The sequence below is a fragment of the Dipodomys merriami genome, unplaced genomic scaffold, assembly GCF_024711535.1.
Source record: "Dipodomys merriami isolate MVZ:Mamm:240054 unplaced genomic scaffold, mDipMer1.0.p SCAF_50, whole genome shotgun sequence".
In the NCBI taxonomy this organism is placed as follows: domain Eukaryota; kingdom Metazoa; phylum Chordata; class Mammalia; order Rodentia; family Heteromyidae; genus Dipodomys; species Dipodomys merriami.
In genome coordinates, this window is record NW_027206069.1 from 8,490,570 (window position 1) to 8,513,043 (window position 22,474).

At 36.6% G+C, this 22,474-nt stretch overlaps 1 pseudogene; it reads right to left on the reverse strand.

Annotated features, from left to right (window-relative positions):
- Window positions 1-20,000: 20,000 nt before the first annotated feature.
- Window positions 20,001-20,972, reverse strand: LOC138810578 (pyruvate dehydrogenase E1 component subunit beta, mitochondrial-like; annotated as a pseudogene).
- Between the last annotated feature and the right edge of the window lie 1,502 nt (window positions 20,973-22,474).

Genomic DNA, 22,474 nt, shown 5'->3' on the forward strand with positions numbered 1-22,474 from the left:
GGAGGAATGGGTAAAAAGTCACAGACTGGGGTGAACCCTCAATAAAAAGAAATTCCCTATCTGAAATAACTTAAAGCAAAAAGACCTGGAAGAGAGCTCAAGTGATAGAATACTTGCCTAGCAAGCAAGATGCCCTATATTCAAACCCCAATACTGCCAGAAAGAAAAAACAACAACAACAAACAAACATAACTAGCTGCTATTTGAATTTTAGTTAAAATTCACATACATGCGCGCGCGCACACACACACACACACACACAATCTGCACAAAGGAGATCTGTAATGCAAAGAAAGATAGACCCCAAGTAACATCTCATTATAAACCCTCTACTACCTGTGGTGAATTTTTGTTCCTATGACAATAAAAGGACCAAACTAAAATATCAAATCTGTTATATCTTTAAATTGGGTTAATGATGGCTGCTTTGAAACGTTACATATGAGAAATAAATTAAATCCACATATCAAGTGTTAAGCATGGCACCTGGAACACATTAAGATATAAATAGGCCTTTCTCCCTCCAAAAATAGTAACAAAGGAATAGAAGAAAATTGAGTAGAACAGAGGAATGACTGTGCAGAACTGGCTTACCATTAATTCATGCTGTCTATCTTGAATAGTGCCAAGAAATCGTTTCACTTATTTCTTCTTTATTCCCTTATGATCAAGTCATTCTGTTCTAGAAATTGTCTATTTTAAAATTCACAAATATTTCACCAAGAAATATAATGTGAACCATTTCACCAAGAAATGTAATGTAAACCCAAATGAGTCTCCTTGTTGACTCTAGCACATACCTACCTGTCCATTCCCTATTCATGCCTACCCTATGTCAGTGAGTAAATGCAATACTACTTTAACTTGCCTGTTCAGAGCTTCCTGGTTACTGCAACTATCATGATTTCTCTCTTCTAAAACCCTTCAGTGTTGGCAGATTACAAAATTTAAGAAAATCTTGAATGTTACCATTACTCAATGCTTCATTATGATGTTTGAAAATCAAACTACAAGTGGTTAGCCTAGTACAATGCTTATAAACCATAATGCCTGTTCCACATTGTCCTGGTAACATTAAAAAGATACCAGTAGCCAGGCACCGGTGGATCATGCCTGTAGTTCTAGTTCCTCAGGAGGCTGAGATCTGAAGATCACAGTTCAAGCCTACAGGGAAGAATGGGGAAGGGGGGAGGCTGTGAGGCTGTGAGACTCTTATCTCCAAAAAGGCTGAAGTGGAGCAGTGGCTCAAATAATTGAGTGCTAGCCTTGAGCAAAAGAAACTCAAGGATAGAGCCCAGGCCCTAAGTTCAAGCCCCAGGATTGGCAAAAAAAAAAAAAAGACACCAATGTATGAAAAACAGGAAACAAAAGAAGAGGAGGAAGAATATTATGAACAAAAATTCAAAAGCATGCAGGATACTATGAAGTATACCAACAGAGGCATAATGGGAGTCTCCAAAGGAAAGTAGAGTATGGTATAGGAAAAAAAAATTGAAAAAATACTAGCAGAAAATTTCTCAAATTGGCTACAAAGTATTTACACTCAAGAAGTACAATAAACTCCAAGCAGAATAACATATGATGCCTAAGAGCATCATGATCAAACTGTCAAAAGACAACTTTGAAAGCAACAACAAAGAAGCAACTAATCAGGCACATGAGATTCTCAAGATCAACAGCTTATTTCTCATCAGAAACTATGGATACAAAAAAATAGTGGGATGATATTATTCCCAAAGTGCTGAAAGCGAAAACAAAACAGGGATGGATCAAAGTAGTCAAAGTAGTATACATCATTGGCCTTATAAGCATGAAGATCTGAGTGTAAACCCCACTACCACAAAAAAGAAAAAGAAAAAAACTCCCAGATAAAGAAAATCCTAGAAAGATGCCCACTAGCACAGTAAACTAAGGAAATATTAAAGAGACTCCTTTAAAATTAAATGAAAGAACCTAGAGAGTAACTGAAAATCAAAATCACAAGAAAAAATAAAAATACAGAAATGATAATTACATAAAGACAGCAAAATGTGGTTTCTGTTTATAATAATTCCTTTTCTGTATGATTTAAAAGATAACTGCATAAGGTAAAAATTGAAAATCTGTTTTTATGTGAGACAAGATGAGTTAACACATATTAAGCTCTTAGATAAGCACTTGGCTCTTAGTAAGTACTTAATAATGTTAAGTGTTATTTTTTAATCGCAATGTACATGAAATGTCACCTAGTAAAATAAGGTAAAAAAAAAAGATAATCAACAGAAATTACAGTTTTCACAACCTTTATTTACACCACAAAACATGCAGAAACAATTGGCAGAAACTGAGTTTGACAAAAGGTGTCATGGCTCCAATGCATTCCAGTTAGAAGACATTTAAATTGAATACAGGATGGAATATCTAAATGTCCTAAAGAAATTGGACATTAAAGTCCTTTTGAAGATGAGGTAGAACTGAAAAATAACAGTGTGAGATTGTGGTAAGAGTAAAGAAAAAACAGTAAATCTCTATGCAAAATAGCATTCATAGACAATAGCAGAGGGTAAAGAAAACTGGAGAAATGCCAACAAATGTTTAAGTATTTTCTAGAAAGGGAATATTCAATCATACAATCAGAAAAATAAGAATCTTTGAATTTCTAATAATGATGTGTTTATTTTTTAATGTTTCAATTTGGTACCAAGGCATTAAGGCTCATATTAGTCAAACCTGCTACTCAAGAGGTAGCAATCAAGAGGAATGCAGTGGAAGTGGTGCTATAGCTCAAGTGGTACAGCGCTTGCCTTGAGCTGAAGAGCTGAGGGACAGAGCCCAGGCCCAGAGTTCAAACCCCATGACTGACCAAAAAAAAAAAAAAAAAAAAGAGGAATGCAGTTACAGGCCAGGCTCAGGGAAAAGTTAGCAAGATCTTATCTCAACAACAAAGCTAGGTACAGTAGTCATTCATGCCTATTATTCTACATATGTTGGAAACATAAACAAGAGGACCATGATCAAGGTCATCCTGGACATAAATATGAGCTATATCTCAAAAATAACAAAAAAGTAAAAAGGGCTAGAGGCATGATTCAAATGGTAGAGTACCTGCTCAGAATAAGGCCCTGAGTCAACCTTTAATACATAAAAAAATCTTTCAATTAAATTGAAAAGAAATGTGTTTCAATTTAATTGAAATGAAAGAACTACCCAATTTACTCAGAGGAATTTACATATATATTCTTCACTTGACTGTGCCGTTGAGATGCAATGTCACCTAAAAAAATAACAGCAAGAATACTTAAGGAATATTTTAATGTCTTTATCCCTAAATTACTTCTGACAGCTAAGAATTTTAGAAATAAGCCTCTAGTCATTTGGCTCAGTCTGATAGGGAAGGCAACCTTATTTCCCATGTTTAATTATGGAAAATTGTAACCTATATTCTAATAAAATATTAATAGAAGTCATGATCCAAAAGACTAATTTCTGAAGAGTCCTATTTAATGACCAAAATCATAGATTAGTTCAAGGAACATTTAGTGTATCCTAAGACAGGCAATATATTCTGCCCAACAATCTATGAAGAATATTATAGTTTCTATGTACAGATATTTAGCCACAAGGTAACATACTATTCAGTATCAATCCTTCTTGAGAGAATGCTCTTATTTCAAGAAAATCAACATTTCACCTTTCAATCTGCAGTAAAATTTATTGTAATAAATCAAATTTGCCAGTGGCCTAGAGGACTATTCCAACATTGAGTCTCCTCAACAAAGATAATGATAAAACTTGTTATAATTATTTACCCAGTTTTTTAAGTCCTTTATATTGTGAAATATAGCACGTACAAAGAAGTAATAGTTATTTTCCCACAGGTCTTTGAAACCTATTAATGCTTGAAAATATTGAACATATAGGGCAGCACAGTGGTCCTTCATCTGTGGTTACTTTTTGTGGTTTCAGTTACTTGCATCAACTGTGATCCACACTATTTATCTTGGCTCTCTCTCAAGAGAGGAAGACCCAATTCTCATTACATTGTATTGTTATAATTGTTCTATTTCATTACATTATATTGCTATAATTCTTCTATTTTATTATTTGAAATTGATCTATTTATTATTATTTTAGTATTGTGAATCTCTTACTGTGCCTAATTTGTAAATTAAACTTTATCATAAGTTGTATGTATAGAAACACAATATAAATAGGGTTACATACTTACTGTCTGTGATTTCAAACATCCACTGGGGGTATTTAAATATATCCCCCCATGAAAGAGTGGGACTCTTGTATGTGAAATATAAATGTAGAGTTTAGTGAATGATTATGTAAGGAAATACCATGTAACTATCACCCAGGTCAAGAAACAAAATATGCTACCACTATAAAAAGCCCAATTTTTCCCTTTGCCTCTCTCACCTTCTAACATTACAATTACCTAACAGGTAAAAGGAGAAATTTTTATCATGATTCCCCATATACAAGAGCAATTTAAAAAGAAATAAACAGCAAACTATTAACCATATATTAGTCAGCAGACTACTCAAAAAATAGAGTCAACACCAATGTTTTAAAGAAATGTCATAATTATTTTTACAATCTTAATATTATTTCAAATTACCACTCTTGTACATACCAATGCTAAGGTCTAATTTATTGACAGTTCCATCACTGGTGATGAAATTGGTGGCCATGATGCAGCCCTTTACTTCAAGGATATATTAGGTGGTATGAACACAGAGTTCTCAATATATCCCAAAAATTTGAGTGATTGCTCATTCAGCATCAATATTTCAAACAGAATACCCAATCATGTTCTATGATAGATTCTTCTTAGAGAACCGCTGGACTCTGTGACCAAAATGAGTTAGGAAATGCAGTTATCAGAAGCCTCCCAGTCTATGGGGAAAGGAAAAAAAAACAACTTGCTTTAGCTTAAGTACATCACTATACTCCCCAGGAAAAGAGTGGAGTATAGACTCAAAATAACTGAAAAATATGAAGGGAAACTTTTCATTTGATACATGTACGATGGACATATGGTATGTGTATATATCACATATTCATATATATATATATGTATATAAGTTAACTGGTTTATGATCAAATTTAACCACAATGTACTCTTTCTACCACGTATTCATAAACACTAAACTTTATGGTTACTTACTTTTCAATTTTATATAAATAACAGCATATAACATATCCTATTGGTCCTTCAACATTGTTTCTGAAGTTTATCCATGTCACTGGATAGAGTTAGCATGTGTTACTTTTCTTTACAGTATATAGTATTCTATTGGATACTCTAAACATAACTTCTCAATATTTTGTGATAGGTATCTGAATTATATCAAACACAGTGCTACTACATATATTAGGACATGTATTTCAGTGCTTGAGTACATATCTTAGTTGGGTACATATCTTAACTATGAAATTTCTGGCCACAAGATTGCTTCATCTTCAATTTCATTGTATCAAAATGAATTATTTTCAAATAACTTACAACTTACACCTCCACCTATTCTTCTTGTGCCACATCTTTACCTATTTGACATTGTAGTCGTTTCAGTTTAAGTCATTCAGGTAATCATGCAACAGATTTTAATTTGCAGTTTGAATTGGGCATATTTCATGCAATTTTGGACATTTGCTTTCTGTTGAAACTGCTGTTCAAGATTTTGACCACTTTTTGTACATTGTCTTTATTTTCCTTATCCATGTGTAGTAGTCCTTCATATCATATAGTTACAGTTTAATGTGAAGATAACATATTTCTTTGTTGGCTACCTTTACAATTGTTAAAGTATGTCTCGATGAAAAGATGACTTTAAATTTCATTATCAAACCTTTCTTGTACTATTAGTGCTTTATTATTTTTGTTTAATTAAAAAAAAACTTTCCTAGCCAGGCACTGGTACCTCACATCTGTAATCCTAACTACTCAGGAGGCTGAGATCTGGGGATCATGGTTCAAAGCCAGGCAGGACAGGAAAGTCCATGAGACTCTTATCTCTAAATAACCACAAGAAAACAGGAAGTAGTGCTATGGCTCCAAGTGGTAGAGCACTAGCCTCGAGCAAAAAAGCTCAGGAACAGCAACCAGGCCCTGAGGTCAAGCCAACCAAAAACTAAAAAATAAAACAGAACTTTCCCACTGAATGCCAGTGGCTCATACCTGTGATCCTAGCTACTTGGGAGGCTGAGATCTGAGGATCACCATTCAAAGCTAGTCCAGGAAAGTCTGTAAGACATTTATCTTCCATTAACTACCAGAAAACTAGAAGCAGCCCTCTACTACTTGAGCTATATACACACACCAGTCCTTTTGCTTTTGTATTCTTTTTTTAAATAGGTTCTAATTTTGCTCAAGGCCAAATCAAATCATGTTCTTCCTACCTCTACTTTTGTAATCACAGGATGTATCACCTTACTCAGCTTGGTGTTTTAGAGTCTCATTTACTTCGTGCCCAGGGTTGGCCTCAATCCACAATCCTTCCATCTCTGCCTCCAAAATAGCTGGCATTATAGGTATACATCACCTCACTTGGTTTGGACTACAGACTTTGGAAATGGACAATTTGGTTCTAATTTTTTCAGAACATAGAGATAGAAAAATGTCTTCCTAGCACTGATCCAATAAGAAAAACAAATCTAACATGTGTATCTAATATGTAACAGGTTCCTTATTTATATTTTATCCTTCATCCTGACACAAGATTGTAAAGTGGTTATGGGTTGTTTTGTTTTAATATAATTTCATGTTATTATTAAGGTGCTGTGCAGAGAGGTTACCATTGTTTTGTTTTAAAGTTCCAATCCTGAAGATTAAACCTAGAACCATATGCATGCTAAGCAAGAACTCTTACCACTGAGCTACATATGAAGTTAAATCTAGGAAGAATGGAATTACTGGGCTAAATGGGTAATTCTAAGAAGTGACAAACCTGGAATTAAAATTCTGGTTTCTAACCAGGTTGCTGGTGGCTCAAACCTGTAATCTTAGCTACTCTGCAGGCTGAGATCTAAGGATTGCGGTTCAAAGCCAGGGCAGAAGAGTCTATGAGAACTCTTATCTCTAAACACAAAAAGCTGGAAAGGGAGCTGTGACTTAAGTAATAGAGTACTAGACTTGAGCACAAAAGCTTAAGGACTGCACCCAAGCCCAGAATTCAAGCCCCAGGACTGACAAAAAAATCTGCTTTCTATAAACTCTTGCATCATAAAGTAATATCAATATCTGAGAAACCCTGAATTACCCATGAGAAGTCTGTCATCTTGCATTCAAATTTCTAGTCAGCTTTTACAAATTAGAATCCCAGGCAGCCACTAAAATTGGCTTAATGGGTAGTTTTAAATACAAGTTGTATTTAAAGTGGGTGAAAATTGCAATGAAGAAATGGTTCCATTTTCTAAAAGTCTAATATATACCAAATGAGGTTTATTACACATGTCTGCAGGATAAAAGATAATATTTGGACTTGAAGTCATGAAATATTTAACATTTATAGTCAATTACAAAGATCCTCATGCTTCACCAACTCAGAAGTTTACTAATCTGCCTGTTTCTCAAATTATGTTTAAAATTAGAGATAATGACTTTTGAGGTATCATAACCTGTGTAAACTTGAAACTTTCACTGATTTAATGTTTACATGTTAATGTTTGTTTCTTTGAGGAAATAATAAAAATATATTGCACCCAGTTTAAGCAGAAGACACTTATAAAGATTATTCCTAGAATAGTAAGAAAATTCTACCCAGGCCTAGAATTCAAGCCCCACAACCAACAAAAAAAAAAAAAAGAAAGAGAGAGAGAGAGAGAGAGAGAGAGAGAGAGAGAGAGAGAGAGAGAGAGAGAGAGAGAATGAAAGAAAGAAGAAAAGAGAGAGAGAGAGAAGGAAAGAAAGAAAGAAAAATCTAGATACGCATATGCAGAAACTCAAGTAAAGATACGGGCTGAAAGTAGTACAGAAGAGATCTGCCACAGCAGTGGTAGTTTCATGATTTACTCTGTAGCTCTACATTCACTTCCAACCCTGGACTTCTTTCTCATAGGATCTGTTCTAAGGTTAGCTTTCATGTGACTACTTGAACCCCTCCTAGCCTGTAAGCTCATTCTGGCATTTGAGTCTCACCATTCACTTTTTGTTATCATGTATCTAAATTCAAATTTGTTAGAAAAAGAAAAATTGGTCCAGCTTATCTTTGGCCATATTTGATGGTCCATTAATATATCTAACCTAAGGAAAGATCTGGAATACAAATTTCAAGGCATACCACTGCCCTCTCACCCACATCTATAACTGGGGCTGTTCACATTAGCAAGGCGCATAGACAGACCATTCATGGTGACATTTTTAGTCTAAACCCATTAGGATAGGATACATAGGGTTATTCCTTTTCAGACCCATGTAGTTATTCTTTCCACCTTGTTACAGGATTCCAAAATGAGTCCTATAAAATGGTAGTAGAGCTAAGAGACTGACAGTTACTTTTTTAAATGTTTGGACACTGATACATTTTTGTTTACAAATTGTTTTGCTTAGAAATTATGAGTCTTCTATGTTACATGATATACTTTCAGTGTGACTTAAATGTCATAGAAATTAAAGCTTTGCAAAAAGTAAACAAAATTATAGATTTGATGATTGTGCTTCATGATAGTTAATTCTTCCCTTTATATCACACAAAAATATGAAAGACATCATTGGTACAACCTTCAGAAAATGTTCCTTGGAGACAGCAAGGGAAGGAATGACATTGTCCAAAAAGAAATGTACTCTTTACCTGACTTATGTAACTGTAACCCTCTGTACATCACCTTTATAATAACGATTTTAAAAGGGGGGAATGTCCTACATAATTCTCAGCTTATTTTCCAATTCTTGTCTTCTCTCCTAAAATGCCACATAGTGGGAATGATATACAATGTAACCTTTCCATATTGCCTTCTTTCTCTTAGTAATGAGTTCATCTTTCTTTCATGTATGATAGTGGCTTAATGGCTCATTTCTTTCTTAGTACCAAATAATATTTCACAAGAAATAGCACAATTTTAAGGGAGAGGAGTGTGTGTGTGTGTGTGTGTGTGTGTGTGTGTGTGTGTGTGTGTGTGTGTGTGTGTGTGTGTGTGTGTGTGTGTGTGTGTGTGTGTGTGTGTGTGTGTGTGTGTGTGTGTGTGTGTGTGTGTTGGCTCATGTGATTATGGAAGCTGAGAAATCCTAGACACCCAGCAAAAGAGAGGTGCAGTTCAAAGGATCAAGAATAAGAAAGCAAGGGCTGGGATGTAGCTCAGTGGCAAAGCGCTTGCCTAGCAAGTGCAACGTCCTGGGTTCGATCCCCAGTACCAAAAAGAAAAGACAAAAAAAATACAGTTAAAAAAAGAATAAGAAAGCAAACACTATAGATACAAATCGTAGTTTAAAATCTTGAAGACCAGAAAGGCTGAGGGCAGGGGAAGATTGATGTTCCAACTGAAGCAGTCCGACAGAGAATAAATTCAACCTTTCTCCACCTTTTTGTTCTATTTAGGCCCTAAACAGATTGGATAATCTCTACCCACATTGCAGAGGGCCATCTGTTTTGCTCAGTCCACCAATTCAAATGCTAATCTTTTCCAGAAATACCCTCACTGAGATACCCAGAAATAATGTTTAACCAAATATCTGAGCATCCCTTACCCAGTCAAGTTGACACATAAAATTAACCACCACAATTAGCTTCATAAAATTTCATAAAAATTGAGTTTTACGTTTGGCATTTCATTTTGAGTTACCTTTGGTAAGTGGTAAAAGAAAAACTCAAAATAATTACAAGGGCCAGAGGACTGAGGGAGAAAGAATAATAGAAGGTAATCATTTGGCAGTTGGGGGAAAAACTGTTTATGCTCTTCTAACTTCTAACTTAATTCCAATCATTGCCAACGACCAGGCTCACCACATCATTTACATTTAAAACTTCCCAGGCTAGGAGGGAAGGGATACCTCATTAGCAGCATGCTTGCCTAGCATCCAAGAGGCTCTTGGTTCACATTCCAAATACCACAAAATAAAATCTGGATTATTAATCCTAACCAATCCAGATACAATTATTTCTCATTATGTACTACTTTTCCTAAAGTTTATAAAAATACTCATTATTATTATTAAAGTATAGGCCAACCAGACATTTTTACAACTTCTACCTAGCCTTGTGGCTAGTAATAATTTGTGAAAACTTGTCCACAGACCCAATCTTTTTCCTAACCAGTATTTGTAATGGCTCTATAAACCGAAGTATTTCAGAAATCCCTTTGCCTCAAGAGTTTTAGCTAAACAGAAAGATTAAGGTCTGTGTCTAGGTTTTCTCTTCTTCCTACTCTTCTTCCTCTTCCCTCCTCTCCCTCTACTTTTTTCTTTTTAAACACAGTCTTGCTATGTAGCCTAGGCTGTTCTTCAACTCACAAGCCTCTTGTCTCAGCTGCTGAGGCCCTGGGATTATTATAAGTGTGCACTCTACAATAACTGGCTTTTTTTTCTTTTTTTGTCAGTCATGGGGCTTGAACTCTGGGCCTGAGCTCTTCAGCTCAAGGCTAGCACTCTACCACTTTAGGCCCAGCACCACTTCCAGTTTTCTGGCAGTTTTCTTCCGGTTTTCTCGTGGACTTTCCTGCCCAGGGCTGGCTTTTAACCATGATCCTCAGATCTCAGCCTTCCAATCTGTTTAGTGGCGTGAGCCACTGGCTCCCAGCAACAACTGGCTTTTTTTGTTTGTAAATGTTCAGTTTTCTCAGTATCATTGGTTGAAAAGTCTATTGTTTCCATCATACTGCCTTTGCATTCTGTCAAAGACTAGCCTAATGTTTATGAAAACGTCTATTATGTCCCACTGATCTACTTATCTAGTCTTTCACCAATATCACAATATGTAGTGTTATTTATATTAAGTCAAAATGAAGTCATGCAAATTTTTTAATTTTGTTCCTCTTCAATATGATGTTGGTTATTCTGGTTCTTCTGTCTCTCCATACAAACATTTGAAACAATTTGATGATATCCACAAAATAACTTGCTAGGATTTTGGCTGGGGTTACATTTGAATCCATAAAGCAAGTTGAGAAGAACTAACATTTTATACTGAGTCTTTTGTCTATGAACATGGACTATTTATGTATTGGATCTTTTATTTCTTTAATCAGTTTTGTAGTTTTTGTCATATCCACATTAAGTACATTTCATTAGATTTATGTTTAAACATTTAATTTGGGATTGATAGTGTACAGAGTATTGTGTTTTTAATTTTAAATAGCACTTATTTAATGATAAACTATAGGAAAGCAAATGGCCTTTGTTAACCTTGACCTAACAATGTTAGTACAACCAATTATTAGTTCAAAGAATTCACCAGGTGCCTTGACTCATCTGTAATTCTACTTACTCAGGAGGCTGAGATCTGAGGATACTGGCTCAAACCCAGCCCAAACAGGAAAATCCATGAGATTCTCCAATTAACTCCCAAAAAGCCAGAAATGGAGCTGTGGCTCAAGAGGTAGAGCACAAAAGCTCAGGGACAGTCTCCAATCCTGATATCAAGCTCTAGGTTGGGCACACACACACATACACAAATTATCAATGCCTTTGAATCTTCAATATAGACAATTATGTCATAAACTTAATTGACTCCTTAATAATCTCTATATATTTTATTTCCTTTTCCAAGACTTGCAGATGATGTTTAAAGGGAGTGGTAAGAGGAAAGATCCTTGCTTTGTACTTGGAAAGCTTCTAGCTTCTAGTATGACATGAATTACAGGGATTTTTAAGACCTTCTTTATCAAATTAAAGATCTCTATTCCTAGTTTATTGAAAATGTTTATCTCTATTCCTAGTTTGTTATTTTCTTTAATCATAATAGTGTTAAGATTTTCTCAAATGCTTTTTTGTATCCACTGATATAACTGTAATTTTTCACCTTTAGCCTGTGGATGCAATAGATTATATCAATTGTGTTTTAAATAGTGAATCTACCTTGCAACCTGGGATAGATGCCTCTTTGTCATAGTATATAATTCCTTTTATACATATCAGGTTTGATTTGTTAATATTATCTTCAGGTTTTTTGCATCAATGTTGAAAGATACTTACTTTTTTAATGTCTTTGGATTTATTAATCTAATGCTGCCCTCATAGGATGTGTTTGAAAGTATTCCCTCTGCTTCTGTCTTCTGGAAGAGAATATAGACAATTTTACAATATTTTCTTTAATTGTTTGGTAGAACTCAACTATGAACCCATCTGGGCTTGGTGTTCTCTGTTTTAGAGATTATTGATTCAATTTGTTTGGCAGATATACTCCTATTCAGACTATGTATTTTTTGTGCATGAGTTTGGCACACTGTATCACTCAGGAAATGGATCCATTTCATCTACATTATCAAATTAGTTGGCAAAAGCTATCCATAATATTTTTTATTTTCTTTTTAATATCCATAATATTTGTATTAATGTCCCCTCATCCATTATTATGTAAGCAATTTGCATTCTCTTCTTTTTAGCCTTGTTAGACACTTACTTAGTATATTGATCCTTTCAAAGAACCAGCTTTTGGTTTTGCTGATTTTTTCTATTTTGTTTCAAATAATTGATGAAGTAGGCCTATTGTCAATCATATTTTCTTTGCTTGTCTAAGAAAGTCTTTATTTCTCCATTCTTAAAGAATAATTTTGCAGGGTATAGGATTTTAGATTGTTATGGGGTTTCCCTCTCAAATTTTAATATGTTATGCTAATCTCTCCTTGTTTGTATGATTTCTAAGAAGTTGGGTAGAATTCTTATCTTCACTGGTCTATAGGAAGTTGTTTTGTCCATCTGACTTCTTTCAAATTTTTCTCAACTTGATTTTCGTGTGTGTGTGTGTGCGTGTGTGTGTGTGTGTGTGATTGTATGTGTGCACAGTACTAGGTCTTCACCTCAGGGCTTGGGTGATCTCCCTGAGCTTTTTTGTTCTTTTTTGCTTTTTCACTCTACATGAGCCAGAGCTCCACAACTCTATAGCTCCACAGCTTTGGGTGGTTAGTTGGAGATAAGAGTATTTCCTGCGTGGGCTGGCTACAAATCTGAACCCCCAGATCTCAAACTCCTTAGCAGCTAGGATTATAGATGTTATCTGGTTTATCTTTAATTTTCTTTATCTTTGATTTTCTTTTATTATCACTGTAAATTATGTGCCTGGGGGGTGAAGATATACTTAAATACATTGTATTCACAAACTAATGTGTTGAATTGAAAACCCTTTTTTACACTGTTTAAAAATAATAAAAATTGAATTATAAGAAGTACACCAAAAAGAAAATTATATGCCTTGGTGTATGTTATCTTGGCCCAAATCCCATTTAGTGTTCTCTGATCATCCTGGATCTGTGATTTGGTGTTTCTTATTAATTTGGAAAATGTTTTAAATCATTATTGCTTAAAATATATTTTCTATTCCTTTCTCTCTTCTGAGGCTAGTGGTATTCCAATGGTACATATGTTACACATTATGTAGTTGTTCCACAATTCTTTGATTTGTTCATTTGTTTGTTACAAGATCTACTTTACTCCCCAGGATGGTCTTGAATTCAATATACTCCTGCCTCAGTCTCCAAAGTACTGAGATTACAGGCCTGCACCACAATAACCAGCTTTTTTTTTTTTTTCAATTTCTATTCTCTTTACTGTTTGGGGTACATTAATTGTGTTTTATGCTTTTTTGTGTTTTTGTCATTTTCTCAAAATAGCTGAATATTATCTATCGGATAAGAAGAACTGTCATAAATAGGTCTTTAGTAATACGGGAAGGGAATAAGTCAGGGAAGTGGGAGCAGGGGTGGGGAAGCATCCTATGGCCCCATGGTTAGGTCTCTTTCAGTAAGTATATGCCTCTGGAATATAAGACTACAAGTATTTTCTGTATCATTTTTCCTTCCTTAAGTGAGACAGAATGTTACAGTAGGCCAGGGTTTGATAATCACCTTCACCAACATAGAAGACTAAGGCTGATTAGAGTTGGATATATCTCTCCTTCCAGGTCAGCTATGCTCTAATAAAATGTCAACCTCATGTTGACATTTAATTGCCATGAGGATATTAAAAGATGGGAGATGATCTGTGCCTATAATCTCAGCCCTCATGAGGCTAAGATGACAAGATCTCGTTTGAGCCCAACCTTCTATACATAATGAATTCCAAACAACCTGAACTACATAGTTAGCCCCTTTCTCCAAAAACATAAAAAGAAAGAAAGAGGAAAAGAAAAGCTTTCTTAAAAGAGGTAAGAGGACTTTTCAAAGATGATTATGTCATAAGGGTTCTGCTCTAATGAATTTATTAATATCATGATTGCAGGAATGGCTCAGATTATCTTGGGAATGGATTTCTGGTTTAAAAAAAAAAAAAAAGGATGATGGCTGGTGCTAGTGGCTCCTGCCTATAATCCTAGCTACTCAGGAGGCTGAGATCTAATGATCCGCAGTTCAAAGCTAGCCCGGGCAGGAAAGTCCATGAGACTCTTATCTCCAATAAACCACCAGAAAACAGGAAGTGGCCCTGTAGCTCAAGTGGTAGAGTGCTAGCCTTGAGCTGAAGAACTGAGGGACAGCACCCAAGCCCAGAGTTCAAGGCCCACAGCTGACAAAAAAAAAAAAAAGGATGAGTTTGGGGTCTGAAGATGTAGCTCAGTGGTAAAGTACATGCTTAGTATGCACAAGGACCAGGGTACAATCCCCAGCACCAAAGTCTCCCAGGATGAGCTCAACCCGATTTTCTTTTAAGCATGTTTGCTTGCCCCTTATACCTTATTATGATGCAGAGCAAAAGCTCTTGCCACATGCTGGGCCAAGCTCTTGAACTTCCTAGTCTCCAGATGGTAAATTAAATAAATAAAATCCTATTAACATTAAATTAACCAATATCTTGTGTTCTGTTACAACAGTAGAAAACACACATTAAGCTACCCCAATTTGTCAGGCTATGGTTAACTAGATTTGTATAAACGCAAGTCTTAATCAAAAACAAAAGAGAATACTTTGGTCAGGCATGGTACCACATGCTTTTTTCATAGTAGGCTGCAGTGGAAGGGTCACTTAAACCCATGAGTTCAACACCTGCTCAAACAACGTAATGAGACCCTGTCAGAATTCTCTGGCATATTTCAAAATGATTCTTTTTCTCCTCCCCAGAAAGAAGCACAAGGGACTTTTCTCGGACATTCTTTGTGAAAACCTGGTCAAGCATCTGGAGATCAAATGACTAAGTTCCCTGAAGTTTCGAATTTTCAGACATCCACTCTGAGCCTCCAGTAATTTGTCAATTTCAGTTTAGACCTTCCTGTGCTGGCATCAGTTTTCATGGCAATTTTTTTTTATGGCAATTTGTGCTCATTAATTTCCATTCAGGTAAGCCCTTACTCCTCCCTATATTTATTTGTCTATCTCCCCAATCCAGTGGGCAATGGTCTAAGAACCTAGGTAGATCCTTACATATCTAAGAAGAGCCATTGATTTTTTTTTTTTTCAGTCTGGCTCCTGGGGCGGGGAGAGTTTCTGGGGGGGGTTATTTTATTTTATTTTATTTAGGTTCTTGGGATTTCATTCAGGCTTCCTGCTTGCTGGCAAGTGTTCTATCACTTGAGTGATGCTCTAGCCCTTTTACTTTTAGTTTTGTTTTTGGTTTTGTTTTTCAGATAGGGTCTCCTACTAACTTTGCTGGGCTGGCTGCCAACAGGGATCCTATGCCTCCCTGGTAAACTGGGACAACAGGTATGTGTCACTAGGAGCTAGGTCTCCTTTCTGTTAGGATGGAGTGGCAACTTCCAAGCCCCTTACATACTAGAAGACAGAAGTTTCGATATTTTAATTAAGAAATTTTAATGCATAGTTTAGCCTTTGAATATCTCCAGATACATGTTAAAGAACAGTACATGTAGACAGAAATCGAGTTGGAGAATGTTCACATATCTGAAACTCTTCACTAATTTATTTCCTTTGTTGTAAGCGATTTTTTGCACTTGAGGCTTAGAAATACATCTAATTTTGTGTGATTCAGCAGCCACTCTCTTTCTTACTTCACTTCTTGGAGCCTCTCATTAACTAGAAGTTTATATCATAGAAATGGCAGGCAAACCAAAATCCCCATAACAGGGCGATTTTTTAAGGAAGCTCTGTCATGTCTTCTGTGACTCCACCTAAGAATTCTAAACAAAAATGCAATTCATATATGCCTTTTAAAAACCTTTGGGATAATCCTGCTATGGAGGCCTCTAGTACCTCTTAGTTCCCTAAACCTGACTTGTACACAATTTTATGCAGATATTCAGTTAGCGAGTCTGCTCAGTCCCAAGGATCACTCCATAACCCCTGCAGAGCAACAAATACATAGGGAGGGTCATCTCTAAAACTCTACTTACTTTGAAACAGTTAGTTATAAGAAGTTGAGACTTTCATCCCACTAAATCCAGGATTATTTTTGGTTTTCCGCAAAGGGAAATGTGAAAGAGGCATAGTGATATTTAAGGTAACATGGCAGACAGATACTAAAGTCCAGGTGGAATAAGGAAACAAGTCGAGTCCAGGAAATGGACCAAACAGAACACAAATATGGAAAACAGAGGCTCAAGCTTTTCCCACAAGAGTAAATTTTAAACCATAGTGCTAGAGAGACAACCAATCAAAAGGCTCAACAAAACAAGAAGTAGGCAATCAAAAGTAGCCTAATCTTGATTCTGTCTGCACATTACACACTGCCTCTTTGGCTCGCTACCTACGCACTCTGTCTCTTTTGACATAGGTCCTAATAAACTTGCGTTATTCCATAAATAAGTAAATAAATAAATAAAACAACCTCAGGGGGTGAGCTTGCAGAATACCCTTGAAGATAATGCACAAAATAAAATATAGAACAAATATTTTAACTAAATAATAGTAAAAATCTAGCTTTCAGTCTTTTTTTTTTTGGTCTGTCGGAGACCTGAAATCTGGGCCTGGGTGCTGTCCCTCAGCTCTTTAGCTCAAGGCTAAGCACTCTACCACTTGAGCCACAACACTACTTTGAACTTTTTTGGCTTATGTGGTACTGAGGAATCAAACCCAGGACCTCATGCATTCAAGGCAAGCACTCTACCACTGAGCTACCTTCTCAGCCCTGAGCTTTCAGTCTTTTAGGGGGGTTCTTATAGTATAGGGTAAGGCTAGCTATTTATAGTTTGTGTCTTAAGATAATACTCTAATTCCTAGAAAATGACATTTTTTTTTCCTCTATGCTTTTTTTTTTTTTTTTTTTTTTTTTTTGTCATTTCCAATGAGTTTAAAGAAGCAGAGAGCCAGGCGCCAGTGGCTCATGCCTGTAATCCTAGCTACTCAGGAGGCTGAGATCTGAGGATCACAGTTCAAAGCCAGCCGGGGCAGGAAAGTCCGTGAGACTCTTATCTCCAATAAACCACTAAAACCCGGAAGTGGCGCTGTGGCTCACGCGGTAGAGCACTGGCCTTGAGCTGAAGAGCGCAGGGACAGCGCCCAAGCCTAGAATTCAAGACCCATGACCGACAAAATAAATAAAATAAAATAAAGAAGCGGGGAATGAAAATACCCTCCCCCACCATATTTTTTCAGATCTGGCTCTTCGTTTTCATTTTTTTCAGTCCTGGTTAACATCATATAGTTAAATTTTTAAAAGCAAAACTAGCTAGGCACTGGTGGCTTATGCCTATAATCTTATACATTCAGGAGGCTGATATCTGAGGATCACAGTTCAGAGCCAGCCCAGGAAGACAAATCTTTTGAGACTCTTTCTCCAATTAGCCAGTAAAAAGCTGAAACTGGAGGCATGGTTCATGGCAGAATACTGTAAGAAAAAAAAAAGCGGGGTGGGGGTGGAGAATTCAAGGCCTTGAGTTCAAGCCCCAATACAGGCACATAATGAAAAAAGGAAGCAAACTATCTGACTATCCTAACAGATGAAATTTATACTTTAAAATTGTGATTGGAGTGAAATCTAGTTTTTAATGAAAAATAATAAAGAAAAATGGAGACAGGACAATGGTGATTTGAGGCCAGACCAAAATTTTTTTAAAAGTCAATGAGGGGCTGGGAAGGTGGCTCAGTGGTAGAGCACTTGCCTTGCATGCTCAAGGCCCTGGGTTCGATTCCTCAGCACCACATAAGCAAAAAGAAAAAAGCCGGAAGTGGCGCTGTGGCTCAAGTGGTAGAGCACTAGCCTTGAGCTGAATTGCTGAGGGACAGTGCCCAGGCCCAGAGTTCAGGCCCCACGACCGGACCCAAAAAAAAAAAAAAAAAAAAAAAAAAAAAAAAAAAAAGTCAATGAGACCCTCTCTCACAAACAAGCTAAGTATGTATGGTGGTACATGCATGCTTGCTATAATCCCAGCTACAAGAAAGATGAAAACACAAAGATCTCAGTTTGAGGACAGCCTGGGCAAAAAATCGGAGATTCTATCTGGAAAAGCTCTAAAAGCCAAAGAACTGAGGGCATGACTCAAGTGGAAGAGTGTTTGCCTAACGAATGCAAGATCTTAAATTCAATCCCTAGTACCTACAGTCTTCACTGGCCTTGAATTCAAAATCCTCTTGCTTCTTACCACCATGGCTGATGTTAACTTGGATCAAGTCACTATAATGAATCTTATATTATTACGTTCATGTTGATTTCTCCATTCTAATTACTCATGCCCATAGACTATAGAAAGATAAATGGTTACTCTCTTGGTGCTCTCTGTAAGAGCTGACAAGGGTATATTAGACCTTCTGTTACTTAGATCAATACTTGTTCTTACCACTGCCCAGGATGACTGAGTTTGCCCAGACAACGGATTAACAGAGGTAGTAAAATCATTGGTTATATTCACTAATATTTTAAAATTTTTATTCTTACCATCTTATGCTATTTTTCTAACTTATCATTTTTAATTTTCTTCTTTCCTGCTTTCTTTGGGGGAAGGGATTAATTTTTCTTGTTTTTCCTCTAATAGTTTGGGAAATATATAGTCTTTCTACTTTTTTTTGAGCCAATAATAGGGCTTGGACTCAAGGCCTACCCACTGCCCCTCAGCTTTTTCACTAAAGGCTAGCACTCTAGCACTTGAGCCACAGTTTCACTTACAGTTTTTTAGAGATTAACTGGAGATAAGAGTCTCACAGACTCTCCTGCTCAGTATTTCTATTCTTCATATCAACCTTTAAAATAGTTTTTTGAGACAGGGTCTTGAAATGTAGCCCATGCACATTTCAAATTCCCAATCCTTTTGCCTCTGTTTCCCAAGTGCTTGGATATATAGGTGTATATCAACACATTCATCTGCAAATTTTGATGAGATATAATTTCATTAAACATGTTTGAGAACATTTTTGCCAACAGTATCATTAGCTATAGTCTTCCCTGATTTTTTTTCATATGTACCCATTCCTTTATTATCAAAACAATCTAATAGTCAACCTAGATTATACACTTTTAATACATATAAGTTACCATTTTTGGATATACTTTTCATCAGTACCCAGCCACATTCATCTCTTGTCCTTCTAGTGAAAGGGTAAAATTTTACACTAACTTTACTCAAAGGACAAGACAATTGTAACAGAAAACAGGAAGTCTATGATGGGAGACATTTGAACTTACGAGTATAAAAACACCTGTTTGTTGCTTTATTTTCTTTATTTTTTGGGGGGGTCCGGTCGTGGGACCTGAACTCTGGGCTTGGGCGCTGTCCCTCAGCTCTTCAGCCCAAGGCTAGTGCTCTACCACTTGCGCCACAGCGCCACTTCCAGCTTTTTTCTTTTTGCTTATGTGGTGCTGAGGAATCAAACTCAGGGCCTCAGGCATGCAAGGCAAGCGCTCTACCACTGAGCCACCTTCCCAGCCCTGTTTGTTGCTTTAGAGATAACTTTACTTTCTGAATAGTAAGGTCTCACAAGTACAACACAGATGATGCTCCAGCCAAGTGCTTTAAATAAATTCCAATGACTTAATATTCAAGTCCAAGCTAGATATTCAGTGTTTTCTTTACAGAAAATATATCTTTGACTTGAGGTACAGAGTGGTCCTTTAGAATCTTACATAAGGCATTGGGACATCAGCACCAGTGACATGAACAGCAAGAGCATCCTGACTTGTCTTCATGACACTGGCTTCTATGGCATCAATGTCCATTGGTCATTGATGGTACGCATATTAATTACCTCACATTCAATTCCCTCTTTAGATAGTACAGTCGCAGCTTCTAAGCAGTGGCCCACAAGTCTCGAATGGGCAGCTACGATTATATGTGTCTCTTACCTTTCTATTTTGGCTTTTCCAATGGGAATCAAAAAAATCTTTTGACTGAGCTTATGCAAAGGAAACTCCATACATCAATTCATTCTCTAACATCACCACTGGATTGTTATCCCAAATGGCTGATTTAATAAGTCCTTTTGCATCCTCTGAATTCCAGGGGCTGACCACCTTTAAGCCTGGGCAATGCCCATACCATGCAGCAAAGCACTGTGAGTGTTGGGCAGCCACACCTGCTGAAGACCATTAGGCCCCCTGAATACTATGGCACAGGCTGGAGGCCTGCAGACATGTAGTAAGTCTTGGCAGCTGAGTTTATAACCTGCTCAATGGCTTGCATAGAGAAATTGAAGGTCATAAATTCACAAATGGGCCACCACCCAGCCAACAGCTACACCAACTGCAATTCCAGCAAAACCCATCTCAGATATGGGAGTGTCTATGATCCTCTTATCTCCATATTTTTTCCACAGGTCAACCTTTATGCCCCATCATACTGGGCAATTTCTTCTCCAAGGAGAAATACCTTCTCATCTCTTTCCAGGTCCTCATCCATACCTTGATTAATAGCTTCTCAAACTGTCAGCTGCAGCACCGCCGGCACAGTTCTATGAAAGCGCCTCTTCAGCAGCCCAGAAACCTGCTAAAAGGGTCTTCTCATCAGCCTAGACACCGCCACCATGTTGTCCATGTCTTCTAGCCTTCCCTGATGTTCTTCATGTATCCTTACCCCAACACATATCCTACCATTTGAGTTTATTATCTGAGGGTATCATCTGAAAGTCCAGTCCCAAATTATTAAACCTTTGTTTCATTAGAAACAAAAATAGACTATTTTGTTTAATGAGTATCCTTTACCACTATTTCCTCTACCCATCTCTTCATCTTCTTGAGTTTTTTTTGCAGAGATGGTGCCTATAATAATTATTTACCAGGAAAAAAGTGAAGAAATGTACTCTGGAGAGTTTTCAAGTCAAAGAGTATGAAAGCCCTACAAATAAGAGTTATCTACAGGAAAGACTTATCTACAGGAAAAAGAAAATAAATTTCTGTGAAATAGAATGCTGGGAAACAACTACTTTATTTTCCCAGAAGTATGACCTTGATAATACTGTCTTTCAGTCTGGAATTAAGAGAAACCAGGTATGTTGGTACATGCCTATAATTGAAATAGCCAAGGGATTGAGGAAGAAGAAACATGAGTTCATGGCCAGCCTAATCTACATTGCAAGACTTTCTCAAAAAAAAAAAAAACAAAAAGGACAAAAAGAGCTGGGCATTGGTGGCTCACTCCTGTAATCCTAGCTACTCAAGAGGCTGAGATCTGAGGATCACAGGTCGAAGCCAGTCCAGGCAGGAAAGGCCATGAAACTCGTCCCTAATAGACACCAGAAAAATAGGAGTAGTGCTGTGGCTCAAGTGGTAGAACACTAGTCTTTAGCAGAAAAGTTCAGGCACATCACCCAGGCCCTGAGTTCTAGCCTCACAACTGACCAAAAAAAAAAAAAAAAAGAGGACGAAAGAATCAAAGCCTAGTGTTTGCTCCCACTAACTAACCCACTAACTAATGGAATCACATTATTTCATTTGTGAATGATCACATCACTCAGGATAAAAGAACAAAATCTTCAAAAAAGAAAACAAGTTATCCCATATTCAACAGAAACTTCCTTGCCCAAACTTCATCTCCAGCAGTTGTATATCACAGTTGCACAAAGAACCTGAGGGTTATGGAAAGTTACACTGAGATGATGTGCTGCTATACCTCAACTGTAATGACATTTGTATCCTTAATCAAATCAGTAATGGTATCAATTTTGGCAAGGAAGGAAAGGATCCTCTTCCACAACCTACAACTCACCTCATGTTCCTCAAGTAGTAGATTTTAAGGCCTTGAACATTTAAACAATTCTCTTTTGATTTTCCACTTAAGTATTTCTTCAGCTAAGTACAGTATTGCACTCAGTTAGAAAACTCATTTTCCCTCCTTTCTTTGAAAATTTTGTCTCATTGCCTTGCAAGATTGTGTTACAGTAAAAGATCTGATTGTTTCTTTATAGACAATCTTTATTTGCTATATGAAAGCTTTTTAGTATTTCCTCTTTAGCCCCATCTTCTCAAATTTAACCATAATGAATTTAGGTATAAGCCTTTTATAATTTATTCTACTTAGACTTGATAGAT